This window comes from Aquila chrysaetos, chromosome W, assembly GCF_900496995.4.
Source record: "Aquila chrysaetos chrysaetos chromosome W, bAquChr1.4, whole genome shotgun sequence".
In the NCBI taxonomy this organism is placed as follows: domain Eukaryota; kingdom Metazoa; phylum Chordata; class Aves; order Accipitriformes; family Accipitridae; genus Aquila; species Aquila chrysaetos.
In genome coordinates this window covers 3,580,315-3,595,831 of record NC_054457.1, presented here as the reverse complement: position 1 = coordinate 3,595,831, position 15,517 = coordinate 3,580,315, and the positions used below count along the sequence as shown (strand labels likewise).

The 15,517-nt window shown below is 47.0% G+C and overlaps 1 protein-coding gene across 1 annotated transcript in view; it reads right to left on the bottom strand.

Moving 5' to 3' along the window:
* LOC121232768 (iporin-like) overlaps positions 1-15,517 on the bottom strand; it is a 97,658-nt gene that overhangs the window by 35,814 nt on the left and 46,327 nt on the right. The window contains 1 exon segment of the mRNA XM_041121184.1: positions 12,549-12,654. The gene's annotated coding sequence lies outside the window, so the exon portion shown is untranslated.

Below are 15,517 nucleotides of genomic sequence, written 5' to 3'. Positions count from 1 at the left end.
GTGAGTGAGCAGCTGTGTGGTGCTTAGTTGCTGGCTGGGGTTAAACCACAACAACGAGCTAAGCCCTAAAAGGCACAAAGGAGGTCCTCACAGCGAATAAGATCTTACTGCAACACAGGTCAGCACATCCATACAGACTCCAGCCACTCCATGGCTGCATATCTTCACTATTGCTTCCTCTCTATCCAGATTAAAACTGGCACTGCATTTCTGTCCAGACCATGCATTGCAGGAATCACAGCTGTAAAACAATCCTGAACCCTCCCTGCAAGGCAAAAGCATCAATGACCACTGAAGAAAGCCCGAGAAATAAGAAACTCAGTCTTAAGATAACTCAGTTAAAGAAGCTGAAAAATTATGTTTACTGTCTGTTCAACCCAGAGCTCCATGTATGTAGGAATCACTCACTTTCAAGTGGAAAACCAAACATTTATGGGATGGCAGATTACAGATATGCAACCTCATGTAGCAACAGAGCAAAAGCAGAACAGGCAGCAAAGGTGGCTAAGGGAGAGTGAAGTAAAACCACAGCAGGGCCAAGTTCTTGAAATAATGTGGTGGGTTGACCCTGGCTGGACACCAGGTGTTCACCAAAGCCACTCTATCACTCCCCCTCCTCAGCTGAACAGGGGAGAGAAAATATAATGAAAGGCTCATGGATAAGGACAGGGAGATCACTCAGCAATTACTGTCATGGGCAAAACAGACTTGACTTGGGGAAAATTAATTTAATTTATTGCCAATCAAATCAGAATAGGGTAATGAAAAAATAAAACCAAATCTTAAAACACCTTCCCCCCACCCCTCCCTTCTTCCTGGGCTCAACTCCACTACCGATTTTCTCTACCTCCTCCCCCACAGTGGTGCAGGGGGACAGGGAATGCGTCAGTTCATCACACATTGTCTCTGCCACTCCTTCCTCCTCAGGGGCAGGACTCCTCACTCTTCCCCTGCTCCAGAGTAGGGTCCCTCCCACAGGAGACAGTCCTCCACAAACTTCTCCAATGTGGGTCCTTCCCACGGGCTGCAGTCCTTCACGAACTGCTCCAGCATGGGTCCTTTCCACAGGGTGCAGTCCTTCAGGAACAGATTGCTCTAGCGTGGGTCCCCTGCGGGGTCACAAGTCCTGCCAGAAAACCTGCTCCAGCATGGGCTTCTCTCTTTCCATGGGTCCACAGGTCCTTCCAGGAGCCTGCTCCAGCATGGGCTTCCCACGGGGTCACAGCCTCCTTCGGGCGCATCCACCTGCTCTGGCGTGGGGTCCTCCACGGGCTGCAGGTGGATATCTGCTCCACTGTGGACCTCCATGGGCTGCAGGGGGACAGCCTGCCTCACCATGGTCTTCACCACAGGCTGCAGGGCAATCCCTGCTTTGGCACCTGGAGCACCTCCTCCCCCTCCTTCTTCACTGACCTTGGTGTCTGCAGGGCTGTTTCTCTCACATCTTCTCACTCCTCTCTCCACTGCTGTTCTTCCACAGGTTTTTTTTCCCCCTTCTTAAATACGTTATCACAGAGGCGCCACCAGCATCACTGATTGGCTCAGCTTTGGCCAACAGCAGTTCTGTCTTGGAGCTGGCTGGCACTGGCTCTGTCAGTCATAGGGGCAGCTTCTGGTATCTTCTCACAGAAGCCACCCCTGTAGCCCCCCCTGCTACTAAAACCTTGCCACGGCAACCCAATACAAATAAATAAGGTATCACCCCACAAGTCACCATAAATAAAGAAGCTAGAGATGCCAAAAAGCCCTAGCAGGATTATTTTCAGACTTCAACACAGTGGTGGTGCAATGGTTTGCTACCAGGACTAGGTAGCCATGTCCCAGTGAATAGGAGAAGCAATGCAGGTATGACATTACCTAGCAGTGATGGGCATCAGTTCTGCCAGACAGCCAGAATGCCTGCATCTGCAGAGCTTTATTATTTTTAAATTATGCAATCCTACATGGAATTTAATACATACTGTGTGCAACCAGATCAGGAGCTCCAAAATCCAGCACAAACAGAAAATATCCCAGCAGCAGGCTGGTTTTATTAGATGTTCCTCTTCACTCTGCATGTCTAAATGGTTTTTCAAACAGCAGCTATGTCCAACAGCTAACTCCTGCTAAAACTGCAGGAAACTTTAACCCTTCCCAGTTCTAGGTAGTTCTAACAAGACCAGAAGCAATAACTGGATACACAGAAAGAAATTTTCTGTCTCTCCAGAGCAGGAATATGCAATAAGCAATTCAATGATCTGGAGGCTGGCAGCACCCTGATTCGGGGATGATAGGATGCTACAAAGCAAAAAGGCTGAGTAACAGCCCAATAAAGGCAGCATCTGATGAGAGTAATGCATCAAATTTATCCTGCCCTCTGAAGGACATCAGGACCACGTATACTTTTGCTGCTGATACCCAACTGCTTTTAGTCCACAGGCTGGATTTTGCAGTCTCTAGAAGGTAGCTGGAGGAAAAGACCCTGTAGCACACAGGTCTGAAAAGGGAATTTGCCTGATTACTGTTAAGACTGTGCATTTCTTGACCCTTTTATGGCCAAGTCCTTGAACAAACAGGTCCTTTGTAATCCAGTCCAAATGCTGTCTGAATCTCATTTCAGCAGAATTCAGGCTTGGCAAAAGAAAGGCAGAATGATTCCCAAGGTGATGGGACAAGAAGCTTCTGAACTGGGAACAAATCTTTGGACCATAGCGAGACCACGCAAGATTAGAAACCACTTTTTGCCCTACACAGCAGGTCTTGATATGACCTCCCTGGCCAAAACAAGTCTATCAAGAATGCTTTTTTCAAGAAAGACAAAATCTAGGGCAACTGTTGACACTAGCTCAGAAATAGAGGGAGGAGAAAAAAGTAACAGACAGATGAACATATTTAGTCTTCATGGATCAACTGCTACAGGGAAGTTTTGATTTCAGCACAGGAACACAGACATTTGTGGACTGAATCAGATGGGTGAAGCCCTGTCCTTCACCTTTGCCAGCTGTATTGGCTTTGTGTGGCAAGGTTTTGGTAGCAGGGGGGTTACAGGGGTGGCTTCTGTAGGAAGCTGCTGGAAGCTTCCCCTGTGTCCGACAGAGCCAATACCAGCTGGCTCTAAGACGGACCCGCTGCTGGCCAAGGCCGAGCCAATCAGCAATAGTGGTAGCGCCTCTGTGATAACATTTTTAAGAAGGGAAAAAAGTTGCTGGGACAGACAGAAACGGCAGCCGGAGAGAGAGTGAGAACACGTAAGAGAAACAGCCCTGCAGACACCAAGGTCAGTGAAGAAGGAGGGGGAGGAGGTGCTCCAGGCGCTGGAGCAGAGATTCCCCTGCAGCCTGTGGTGAAGACCATGGTGAGGCAGGCTGTCCCCCTGCAGTCCATGGAGGTCCATGGTGGAGCAGATATCCACCTGCAGCCCGGGGAGGACCCCACGCCAGAGCAGGTGGATGCGCCCAAAGGAGACTGTGACCCCATGGGAAGCCCGCACTGGAGCAGGCTCCTGGCAGGACCTGCGGATCTGTGGAGAGAGGAGCCCACACTGGAGCAGGTTTTCTGGCAGAACTTGTGACCCCGTGGGGGAACCCACGCTGGAGCAGTGTGCTCCTGAAGGACTGCACACCGTGGAAAGGACCCATGCTGGAGCAGTTCGTGAAGAACTGCAGCCCGTGGGAAGGACCCACGTTGGAGAAGTTCGTGGAGGACTGTCTCCCGTGGGTGGGACCCCATGCTGGAGCAGGGGAAGAGTGTGATGAGTCCTGCCCCTGAGGTGGATGAAGCAGCAGAAATAACGTGTGATGAACTGACCGTAAACCCCATTCCCCGTTCCCCCGTGCCGCTGGGGGGGTTGGTAGAGAATCCGGGAGTGAAGTTGTGCCTGGGAAGAAGGGAGGGGTGGAGGGAAGGTGTTCTGAGATTTGGTTTATTTCTCATTACCCTACTCTGGTTGATTGGTAATAAATTGAGTTAATTTTCCCCAAGTTGAGTCTGTTTTGCCCATGACAGTAATTGGTGAGTGATCTCTCCTGTCCTTATCTTGACCCACAAGCCCTTTGTTATATTTTCTCTCCCCTGTCCAGCTGAGGAGGGGGAGTGATAAAATGGCTTTGGTGGGCACCTGGCATTCAGCCAGGGTCAACCCACCACACCAGCAGAGTTCAGATGCTCTGCATGAGGCTTAATAACCCCAAAGTGGGCAAATGAGTGACCAGCTGCTCCATTCTACACACACACACACACACACCCCCATCACAGGCAGCCTCCTCCACATGGGAACGGTTTGCATCTAGAAGCAGGTTTCGTAACCCTCCCATAACAAGCTAGGTGCCTATACAACTATAATGCTATATATTCTTGACATCCCTTATAGTGTCCAATTTTTTTTCTGAATTCTTGCAACTTTTGGGGCTTGTAACTTCCTGAACCAGTGAGTGCCACAGCTAATTACAAGCCACAGTAGTAGTTGTCTGCCAGTCCTTTTGAACATACTGGCATTTAACTTCATTGCTTGTCCTTGGGCTAGGGCAGGGAGAGTATCATCTTTTCTATTACATTTGCCACCCCTCTGAGCAGTCCCAAACTTTTTATTCTGCTCACATACAAGAGTATTCCCTGATCTTTGGTCCTGTCACCAATCTCTCTCCAACTGTTCTCCTGATGTGTGGGTAGGCTTGTATGTTTGCATGGCCAGCAGCTAAGGCAGAACTCAGAGGATCTAGATGAAACCGCAGCATCAATTTACATAGAATATTTTCCATGCAACAGAACTAACAAAAGGCAAGCCAGAACCTTAATAAAATAGTTAGGAAGCAGACCAGGCACTCCTAATGATTATACATACTTTTCTTCTGAGAGGAGAAACTTATTCCTCACAGGGGCTAGCAACCCAAACCAAACTCAGCTTGCAAAGCTCTAGCCAGGACAGTGATCAGCTGCCCTGAATGAGATATTTATTTTAGGATATCGCTCCACAAGACAGCTCATGTGCTAATTAGGCTTGGAATGACTGGGCTCAATATTAAGGTTCTAACTAACTAAATCTGATAATCCTGGATTAACCAAGGTCTTCTGCTGAGGAAAGCCTTGCTGGGCTGCAGAGGATGCATGCACCTATTCACCAGGAGAAAAAAGGAGGTCAAATGGGGATGATCCTTGGTTCTGTACTGGAAGAGCAGGTCAGAGTCCTAGGAGACACACCAAGACTACTGGAGGGATGACCACTCTGCTTTTAATCACTTCAAGGGTGTTCAAGAGGTCTGAGGAGATACCTTAAGACTGTAGGCTCCCAGGTCTTCCCAGCTAGGACACACTCGCATTTGTACACCACCTTTCTTGAAGCTGTTGTGTTCTTTCTGTACCACGTCTCAGAAAAGAACAAGTACCTGCAACAAGCGGTGAGGAAGAATTTGCCTCTCCTAAGCCCTTACACTGAGATAGGCCTCAACTCAACCAGGAGGTTTCAAAACTCTGCAACTTCTGCTCTGAACATGTACTATAAATACACTGGGTAGTCTTATTCACACAAATGCCAAGCCATGTGAGAATACTGCTGGGCTTTGGAGTTTAACAGCAAGATTTGTGGACTAATTAATCACAGTATGTGAAAATTATTCCTATTATCAGTTTCAAATAATCCTCCTTAATTTCCTGGAATACTTCCATGTTACAAGCAGGGCAGTACATATATCATTATCATCTTTCTCTAGACCGTTCATTATTTCATATCATGAACCCTACAGTTTCCCATTTAACACAAATAATTCCCATTTATTCAGTCTCTCCTCTTGTGAGAGTTTTCCAGGACTTTGTGCAGTTTCCTGAGCAGTTTCTTAATTCCCTCCAACTCTGCAGTCATACTTCTGAGCTGGGGTGACTAATTGCAGTTTCCTAATCAACAGTAGGATGTCCCCTGCTTTCTGTATCAACATTAGAAGACTCTGTACCATAACTTTCTATTCCATTTCTTATGTACCCTAACATTCATATGTAGATGTTCACCAAGTAAAGTTCCTTATGACCAGGGTGACATCCAGGTACTTTTTGCAGTTTAATGACATCAGTTTAATTAGTTGGAATCAATTTAATAATTTAATCAGTTTAATGATTTGGAACCTGACAAAATGTACTTTTGTGACTATCCTCTGTTACACACATTTACTTAACATAGCATCAAGCTCAAAAACTCAAGGTTTGCAACGAGACTAGCCTAGAAGAAACCAGGGGATTTTTCTTACATATCTGTTCACTGAGGAGAGGAGTTTCTTTTTGCTGTCTGTAGAGTGTGGTTTTTTGGGGGTTTTGCTCCTTCAAGTTGCACAAATTCTTGGGGTAGGGGTGTGGGGAGAAGTTTTCCCTGTCCCCATGCAAATTCCCTTTGTGGTCCCCCAAGAGATAAGAGGGTCCTCAATGTCTGACTAAGGTCTGGGTGGAAGGATATTTTCCCTAGTGAATTTGCCTCATTAAATCAGTGAGGTCTGGTGGTTTGCCTCCATGAAAGAAGATTCCCCTTTCATTTTGATGGGCAGGCTAAGAGGTTGTGGTTTTTCTTTTCAACCTCAACTCATGCCAAGGGGAAAGCAGACAACAAGGTAGTAGACCAAAATACTGGCTGTGGAACATACTCTGGTACACAGGGGAATCACCCTTCAGTGCCTCTAGGACAAATACAAATGCATTGCTTCAGTTTGGGGTGTTTCTCCACCCTGCAATACTAAATCATGTCAGCAGCACAAAGCCTGGGAGAGGTCAGAGGTATGGAGATGGAGACATTCCTTGGGATCTCTAAAGCTTGTGCAAACTCACCAACAGAAACACAGAGAATATAAGCCCCAATGGATCAATGACTACTATCAGTGTCTCAACAAGATATGGTCAAACATAAACAATGACATGTGACTAGAGTGTTGCCACCTTTGTGTGTTAACCACCCTCATGCCTGCTGCTTGTCAGTGCTGGGACATACCTGTTTCTGGCAGTTCCTCCTCTCCTCTTCTGTTATTATGCCATGAACTGGCTAGCCCTACTGTACTAGGGTCTAGAGACCTCCAGGGATGTCCGAGGTCCCTCTGTGCTCCATGCATCCTCACCTTTCCTCTCTCCCGGTCCTCCCCAAAAACAGTCAGTCTAAGAGGAAATGGAAGGGAAGCACATGGGAATGAAAAGGCTGTCAGGCTTACTGTAATAAGAAGTAGTCACCACCTTCAGAGTGCTTTATAAATACAATAATTATAAATAGCAAGTGTCTGCAGAAATGAAAATGAGGCATATGACATGGAGCTGAAGGCAGGAAGAGACATCTGGGTAAGGAAGATGCTCTTTTCAAGAGCCATTTCAAGCACTATGACTTGCAGCTGGAGGATAAATCTCAGCAGTAGGTTAAGTTAGATGCCGCTGACTGTAGGCAAGAGAGAACAGTTTGTTGCCAATAGAAAATGGCTAAGTGCAGATGCATGCTGAAATCTACTTGCTGTTCTTCTGAAGGGTCAAGCTCACAATAAGCCACATTCAGGCAAGAAATCCCTTAGAAGCGACTACAACTACTCACATACTAACAAGTGCTGAAGGAGAGGACAACCACAGTAAGCCAAACCCCAGGGCAGATATGTCACTCCAGGTATTGATCATTAGAATGAATTAGGCAAAGCCAGGGAAGAGACACCATGTGGGCCAACAATATCTTGGGACCAGATATAACTAGCTAGCTCTCATCACTCTGAGATACCTGTGCCACTGGCCCAAAAAACACATCAACAGGGCAGACACTCGGTCTCTGCTTCCAGAGGACATCTTGTGCTGAAGCAGAGAGGGGGATGGTTTGGTGGTAGTGCCAGTTTCCCATCACTTGCCAAGTGTCAGTACAAAGCATTGCTGCCATCACTCAAATATTTATTATTTATCACTCAATGGTACTGCCAGCCCCACACCCTCAGCACTGCACAAACACCAAGACACGGTCTCTCTCCCAACAGTTCAAACTCAGAGGGTGAGCCTGAGCCAGAAGCTGCTGTCACTTACATTATGGCCACTCACCTAAGTTACAGCTCTACCTGGGCGGCTCTGCCTTCTGCCTCCCACTTACTTACAGGAGTTAACAACTGCAGTCCTTTTTTCCCTATCTGCTGATAGAACCATCAGCAGCCTTGCCCAGTAAGAAATATTTGCATGTGTCTGATGGATAGAAAAAACCCCATTGTCTATACATCCCTGAGGCTGCAACACAACTGTGGAGGAAGAGTTTGGATGGAGAAGACTTTGTGCACAGGCCTGCTCTTGCGCTCATCTTAACAGGTATGTCCCTGCTTTGACCCACTTCTTTCAGAAAGTGAACATTAAAATAATTTTCATCAAGAGAGAAAATTGGAGCAGAATCAGGGACTAGAACCATTTTGACAGCCTGTTACTTTATCTTTGGAGAGTAACCAACTTTCAGATGAATGCTAGGGCATGCAGGGAACTTGCTCAGCAGATAACATGACAAATCCCTGCTAAGGCTAGTTACCAACACAGTTATTGATCATTGCTATGGATTTCACCCCCTGCCAGCCAAGCTCCCTCAAGCCTTATCCTGCAGCCTTTTGCATAACTCTGGAATGGGGTAAGCTTCTGGCTCTTTTGGACTTACAGACTGGACTGCCAGAAGCACTTTATCCACATCAGGACTCTTCCCATGAAGTAGCAAAGGTAGCAGACAAGTGAGCTTTCCCATTACTGGTTGGATTTTAATGGCTTCCACAAACACTGGAACAAAATCTTCTCGTTCAGTATTGTCCTGCAATTCCACAGCTGACAGGGAGGCACCTCCATCTCTGAACCTCCATGTCTCACCCAGCTGCACAGATCTCTGCATCTCTCACTTTTTGTTTGCTTTTCTTGGGTTTAACCAGCACTCAGGTCCATCAGAACCATGCCTACTGAGATGAGTTATTGCCCAGCATCTATGATATAGAAGTGGCTTTGGACTGAATGTCTTAAGCTGACACAGTTCATATAAAACAGAAGGGCAAAAAGCAAACAGCTCTGTAATGAAACCATTTTAATTTTTAAAAAGCAGATCTCTGGCATATCAGGGAAAACAGTTATAAAGCCAACAAGAACAAAGAGCTTGGAGAAGTACTGCAGAAAAGACTTTGAATGTACATCATAAGTAAGAAAAAAATCTGGAATCACCAGGCAAGGTGAGGAAATTAGAAGAGCAGGGCTCCTGACCAACCTGAATGAATAACCACACAAAGAAGGATATTAGAGGTAAGTAGAAACAGCATCTTTGATGCTGTTTCAGCAAGAAGAAGAATATGGAAGCTGCAGCGATGACAGGTTAGACAATACAGGGAAAAGAGGGTGCAGAAAAAGAAGTGAGCATTTGAAGTGGAAACAAATTCAAGAAGATAAATGCACTCAAGTCAGAGGGACAAGATATTCTTGATCCCAGAACAATGAAAGAATAGTCACATGATCGCAGATGGCAACAGCGCTTTTGATAAAAATATCCATGAGGAAAAAGACAGGAAGGAGGGGAAGACGTGTGGCTGCCAAATAATAAAGGTAAACCTGTACCTGTTCTGAAAGAGGAAGGGAAGTGACCCACATTAGATCTATTGACCTGCCCTTAATACTACATACATTACAAAACATTGGAAAAGAATAAGGTGACTGGGAAATAAATGAAAAATAGGGCAAAGCACAGCATGGGGTTGCTAAAGATGGGTTACTGTCTGGCTATCAAGAATAATACCAGAGTGAGATCTTGACTCACCAGGAGCATCAGACTGGAAGAAAATTAAGATGTCTGGGACAGAGAATTCATTTTTTGTTTGCTATTACAGCCTCAGACACCTGAGAGGTGGTAATGGAGCCATGGGCAGGCCATTTCCGAGTCAATGGCATATTCTCCTGGGCTACCTGCACTTTCTGCAATGCAGGTCCAGGGTCCCTTGGATCCAGAGATCCAGCTGCACTTTGTCCCCAGCATTCTCCACCAATGCAGCAAAGAAGACACATGGCAGCAATTTTATCTCCTTCCTGTGAATCATTTTGGTCAGCTCCAGTTGCCAGAAGCTCTTGCCCATCTTTTAAGCATCTCAGGGCAGAGATTATCTGTGCACTCTCACTGCTTAACAGATGCTCTTGTAAGAGTGGCACCTACTAGCTAGGCACAGCCTGTATGTCCTGGGGAGTGTTCCCATCCCATGCAGTGAAGCAGGCTGCATCACCTTCTTTTTATTCCTTTAGGCAAGCATTGTACACACAAACTATATGCAATTTTTCTTCCACACCCCGATACAAGTATGTGTACGCTGCATAGATATGTACTGTTGCATGTCCTGTCCTCCAGCCCATGATGCACCTACAAATGCACATGTGTTGTTGTTACCCCCACCAACCTCCTGCAGGAGCCTGTTCTGCAGCAGCACCACAAAATGCAGTCTGGTAGCATGTCTCTCATTGTACAGTTCCCTCTTCTCACACCTACAGGAACATATCCTGCTCCCTGCTCCCATTGAGCTGAGTGGGACAGAGACCTGGAGACACAGAGAGGGTTCCCAGGTCCCAGGGCGAGATAGGGATGAGGAGCTGCAGTTCAGGAAGCCCTATGATGCTTCCAGGACATTGTCACAGAGCTGCAAGCAGAATGCACTCTGCTCCATGGTTTTGCTGGAAGCCCTGTCCTTCCCACCCAGCACCCTGCACTGAAACTCTGGGTTTATCTTCTTCACCAGGTGTAAAGGCCAGAGAGCCTTGCCACTGCACAGGGATGGAGAAGGAGCAACTGTCTGAGAATCTGCAGCAGCAAAATGGTTCCTTCAGAAAACTGCTGCAGAAAAGGCTGTGCTGATGATCACTCTCACCTCCACAAACCTCTTGGGGCTGCACAGAGCACTGACCATCCCAGGGAACACAGTGAGAGGCTGGATAATGACAGTACAAACAATACATTTACATTCCCTGACAATGACAACCCTGATTTTCCTCCCCTGTGCCCTCTATTGCTGGTCTCTGACCCACAACCCCCTGTTCCTCTAGCTCTTCAATGCCCCTCACACCTGTGTCTTCTGCTCCAAGGTTCCTCTACAGCTCTGCCAAATATTTACCATTTTATCTACATTTTTCCTACCATCCTGTTGCTCCTGACAGGCCTAAAGATGCTTTATCTGAATTATTCTTGGGTCATTGGCAAACTGCAGAAAGCTTTTGTGAATAGGTTAGACCTGCCAAGCTCACTCATTAGCAACACCAGTATACATGGCTCTAGATGTCTGGAGGTAAAAAAGCAGATCTCTATTTCCCCCATACTCCATATGCCTTTACAACACCCATCAATCCAGTCCTTGTATGATCTGCTCCTCAATAGCCAATGCTAATATAATTCCCATTAACACCATGTTCCCTCCAAACACCTACAATTGCAACCTCACATGTTCAGCATTTTCCATAACCCCAAAAGATTGCATCTATTTGATTATCTCCTTTTGTTACTACATTCCCATGTGTACATTCCCCTACAGCCACATCACTGTATCACATACCAAAATCTCATTCTTTTATACCTTTGCTTTATTGTTCTCACTGACTGCCATCCTGAACATTGCCTCTTCAGCATCTATATCCCTATCCCATATGTATCCTTCTCTTTGTTCAAGCCCTTGTCCCTTTTTGTTTGCAGATGCAATTTGATGGAAGGATTTGTGCAGAGGGTGGGGGAGGGAAGAAGGAAGGTGGGGAGGGAAAAGAGGGATTTGGCTATAAAAAGACCATGTAATTAAGCTCTAGTAACTGGTACCCAGCCTGGACCACTCATCTCAGTAATTAAAGGTAGCAATTCCTCCATTCCTAACCTTTCTCATCTGATCTGTGAAAAAGAGGCAGGGAGAAAGCATTCATTTACACAGCCAGCACAGACACGCCCTGGGCAACACAAAGGACTCCAGCCTGCACAGAGCCCGGTGTATCTCTTAACAGAAGAGCAGGGTTTTACCTGCCACACTATTTTATCCTAACACCTTTTGAGCAATTGATTTACCAGTATTAAAAAAAAAAAAGAAAAAAAAGGAAAAAAAAAGCTACAAGCCACAGACAGCTGCCTTTCCTCTGTGTCCTTTGTTTTTGGCTTTTCATGGAAGCACTGTCTGTCAAAACAGCTTTTGAGCTGCACAGCAGCATCACCGCCAGGGATGCACAGAGAGCATGGTAGCTTGTGGGACCAAAACAATCTGTGTGGGCTCAGCTGTCATGGCAGACACAACGGAGAGCTGTGCGACTGCATTGTTGGGGCAAAGCACAGCTCGCCTCTGCACAACCAGCCCCAGACATGACAACCACTATTTCATAGCTACAATGGACAAATACGCATTCTGCGCAGCAATACCAGCCTCCTTACTCTCTTCCATCAATTATAATCACAGCAGCTCCAAAGCAACGCAACCTCTGAAGAGACAAAGCAATCCTAAAATCTTTAAGCTTCATTGGGTAGCTGGCAATCTCTACAAAAACAAACCAGCCACTTTGCAGGACAATGAATGGCCTGAAAACCATCAGTATGACTAATGCCCACCCCGATCATTTATCCATCTCACCTTTCCACAGATCCTCTGTTCCCTGTCTCCTCTCATTGAACACGCTCTGCTCCGGCACTGCTGAGCACTCAGATTCCAGCGGGCTCCATGCCCTCTCACCAGGATGCTATGGGAAACACAGAGTCAATTTTTTTTTTTTTTTTTTTCACAGCTGCATCCCTGGCAATGCAGAAGGTCTGCGCAATCACATCTCCAATGCTCCTGCTGCTGTTGTGACGTTGCTGCGTGTGAAGGAGCAAGCATGCCCACAGCATCGCCACTCCAGCTTGCAATCAGTCCCTGCGGGACCTCAGACAAGGCAGGGGATGGGAGGGAGCAGAGAAGGAGAGGAGGGGAGAGAACAGGTCGAGCTGGAAGATGGAGGATTGATTCTTACAGGAATTTGGAAATCAGGAAGGTAGCATGAGGAGAAATATAAATACTAAAGACTATGCCATAAAATAGAGCTGCAGCATCTTATTCTGTGATGAGCTTTGGTTTCAGATGCTGCATGGTTGCAAGCTGTCTGATCTCTTCTCCTGGCTTTGCAAAGGAAAGCAAAAGTAACTGGAGTGCTATGTTCCTACAGTTGATAATGGCAGCCAGAGCCCTTGGAGATAAAATGCTAGTCTGCAAAGCAACGCACAGGAGGAGGAGGATGGGAGGACTTATTACTAAGAGATCAGGAAGACTACAAGAAGCTTCTTGAAGCTTCTTTTACATTTCTGTAGTGCCTTGTCCTAAAGAGCTTCACCAACAGAATCTACACAGCATCCCTGAAATGTAGCCACCCCCAGCGTGAGATGCAACCACCAGCACTTCCCCCAGTGCTGAACACACCTAGCAGGGATAGGATGTCTGAAGTCCACGCTGTCACAGGGACTCTCAAATCAAGATCCCAGCAACTATTAACTACAGCTTGTGATTAAAGTGCTGCCCGTAACCTGGGCATCTCTGCAAAGCAATCCAAGGCAGATCTTCCTTCCTGAAACAAGGGATCACCACCTACAAAAGCCCAGGCTCTCTTGCTATCCTGGGGCCATGTGAAAGGATTTTTCTATTACCCCCTTTTCACCAGAGGCAGCTGCAACCTGCTCCATAGGCAAGTCAGTGCAGTTTCTCACAGGGCACAGGTAGCTTCGCCAAGGGGCATGTGTGGCTACTTTTGTTTTTCTGTCACAGTCTGGGCCTGACCACACACCTGTCCTGGTTTTGGCTAGGATAGAGTTAATTTTCTTTCTAGTAGCTGGCATTGTCTTGTTGGGGATTTCTTGGCTGAGCCAGAACAAAGCATAAACGTACAAAGTGCTGAAATGGACAAGGACGCTGTGTCCTTGTACGCTGGGAAAAGGAAGATAAGAAGGGCCTGACAAGCAACTCCTGGATGCCGAAGAATGAGATAAGCAACCGCGGGATGCCTCGTGAAGAGGCTTGAGCAGCCAACAGAAGGATGAGCCGGGAGTGTGATAGAAAGACATTAACCAGTGGTGTTTTAGCTTATGGCGCGTGGACAGCTGATGCTCAGCTTAATAAAGTATATAAGCACGCTATTTGGGCAATAAAGGGAGAACAACCTTAACCGTATCGGTGTCCAGTTGTTACTCGGCTCACGTCTCCGGGTGGCTCCTTGCAACAAGAGGCACCCGAGCAGGGACCCGAAAGCTTGCTGAAACCTCCAAAGCATCACAGAAGAGTGATACCGGGAGGCTGGGGACATGAGAGGCAGAGGTGGGCACGAGCCGAAAGTAAAGCGTCGGAGCCTGGAGTTCGTGCAGCTGAGCGACCCTCTGCCAAAGGTAAGAACCGTCATGGAAGACGAGGCGGCGGTTCGTCTCCTCGCAAGTATCCTCTCCAAGAGAGGGCGCGAGGCAGATATTAAAGGGATTCAAGCCCTTATTAAGTGGGCCCGAGAGAAGGGACGGTGCCAGTCAGCTCCATTTTTCTTCAGTCCGCAAGAATGGCGAGAGGTTGGGGATTTACTCTGGGCTGACACGATTGAAGGTGGCAAGGAGAGTAAAACAGCCCGGGAGCTGGGACCAGTGTGGAAAGATGTAATGTTTAAAGCGGCTTTTACAATGGAACAAGGACAGAAACCTTTTAATTAGTGTGGGTACAACTTTTGAGCTTAGTACCCGGGAAGCTATCGGAACCTCCCTATGGGATGAAATTAGTGATGGGTCTAAAGAAGTTAAAGGTCTTGCAACTTTATCGAAATTAATTAAGACAACTCTACAAGAAATGAAAGCAGATCATAAAGCGTCTGTGTCTGCTTTTGCTGCTCTCTCTCCAACCGCGAGCGAAGGGGAAACACGGGGAGAAAAACATAATGCAGCGAGAGAAACTTTTGGCTTTCCTGGAGCTTGTCCGCCTGCTCCTGTGCCCTTGACTTCTGCTCCACTCCCTGGGACTGCCGATATTAATCAGCCATCTGACAGTTCCCAAGCCTCCCTAACCGTACGCTTAAAGGAAACCCTACAGAATCAGGAAGCGAGTAAAAATCTGCCTAGGAAAAAACAGCCCCCAGATATCGCCGCTCAACATGAACAAATTATACCTAGCATATACCCTCCGTTGCCTTCGTCTACGCCCGGGTCGCCTCAAGAGCACGAAGAGGGGCCGGAGCTCACTTCGCAGCAGTTGCAGTCAGTAATAGAAAAGCTGGCACAGCTGGAGGCTGCTGTGAAGCAAGAAAAACCGCCAGCTGTATCCTTTGATGCACCCCTTTTCCCCCCCCTCCCCTCTTCCTCCTCCTCCTCCTTCAAACCCTCTTTTTTTTACCTCTGCCCCTTCCTTGTCTTACACCTATACCTCTACCTTCTCCACCTCCCAGGGAACAGATCCCCACCTTTCCAGAAACAACGGACCCCCAGAATAGATGGAGAGGAATTATTCGCAATGCCTTAATTGAGGGAGAAATCATAGCAGCTCCCAAAGCATTTCCGGTTATTGCTGGGGCTGGGGGTGGACGTAATCAATGGGTTCCATTTGAT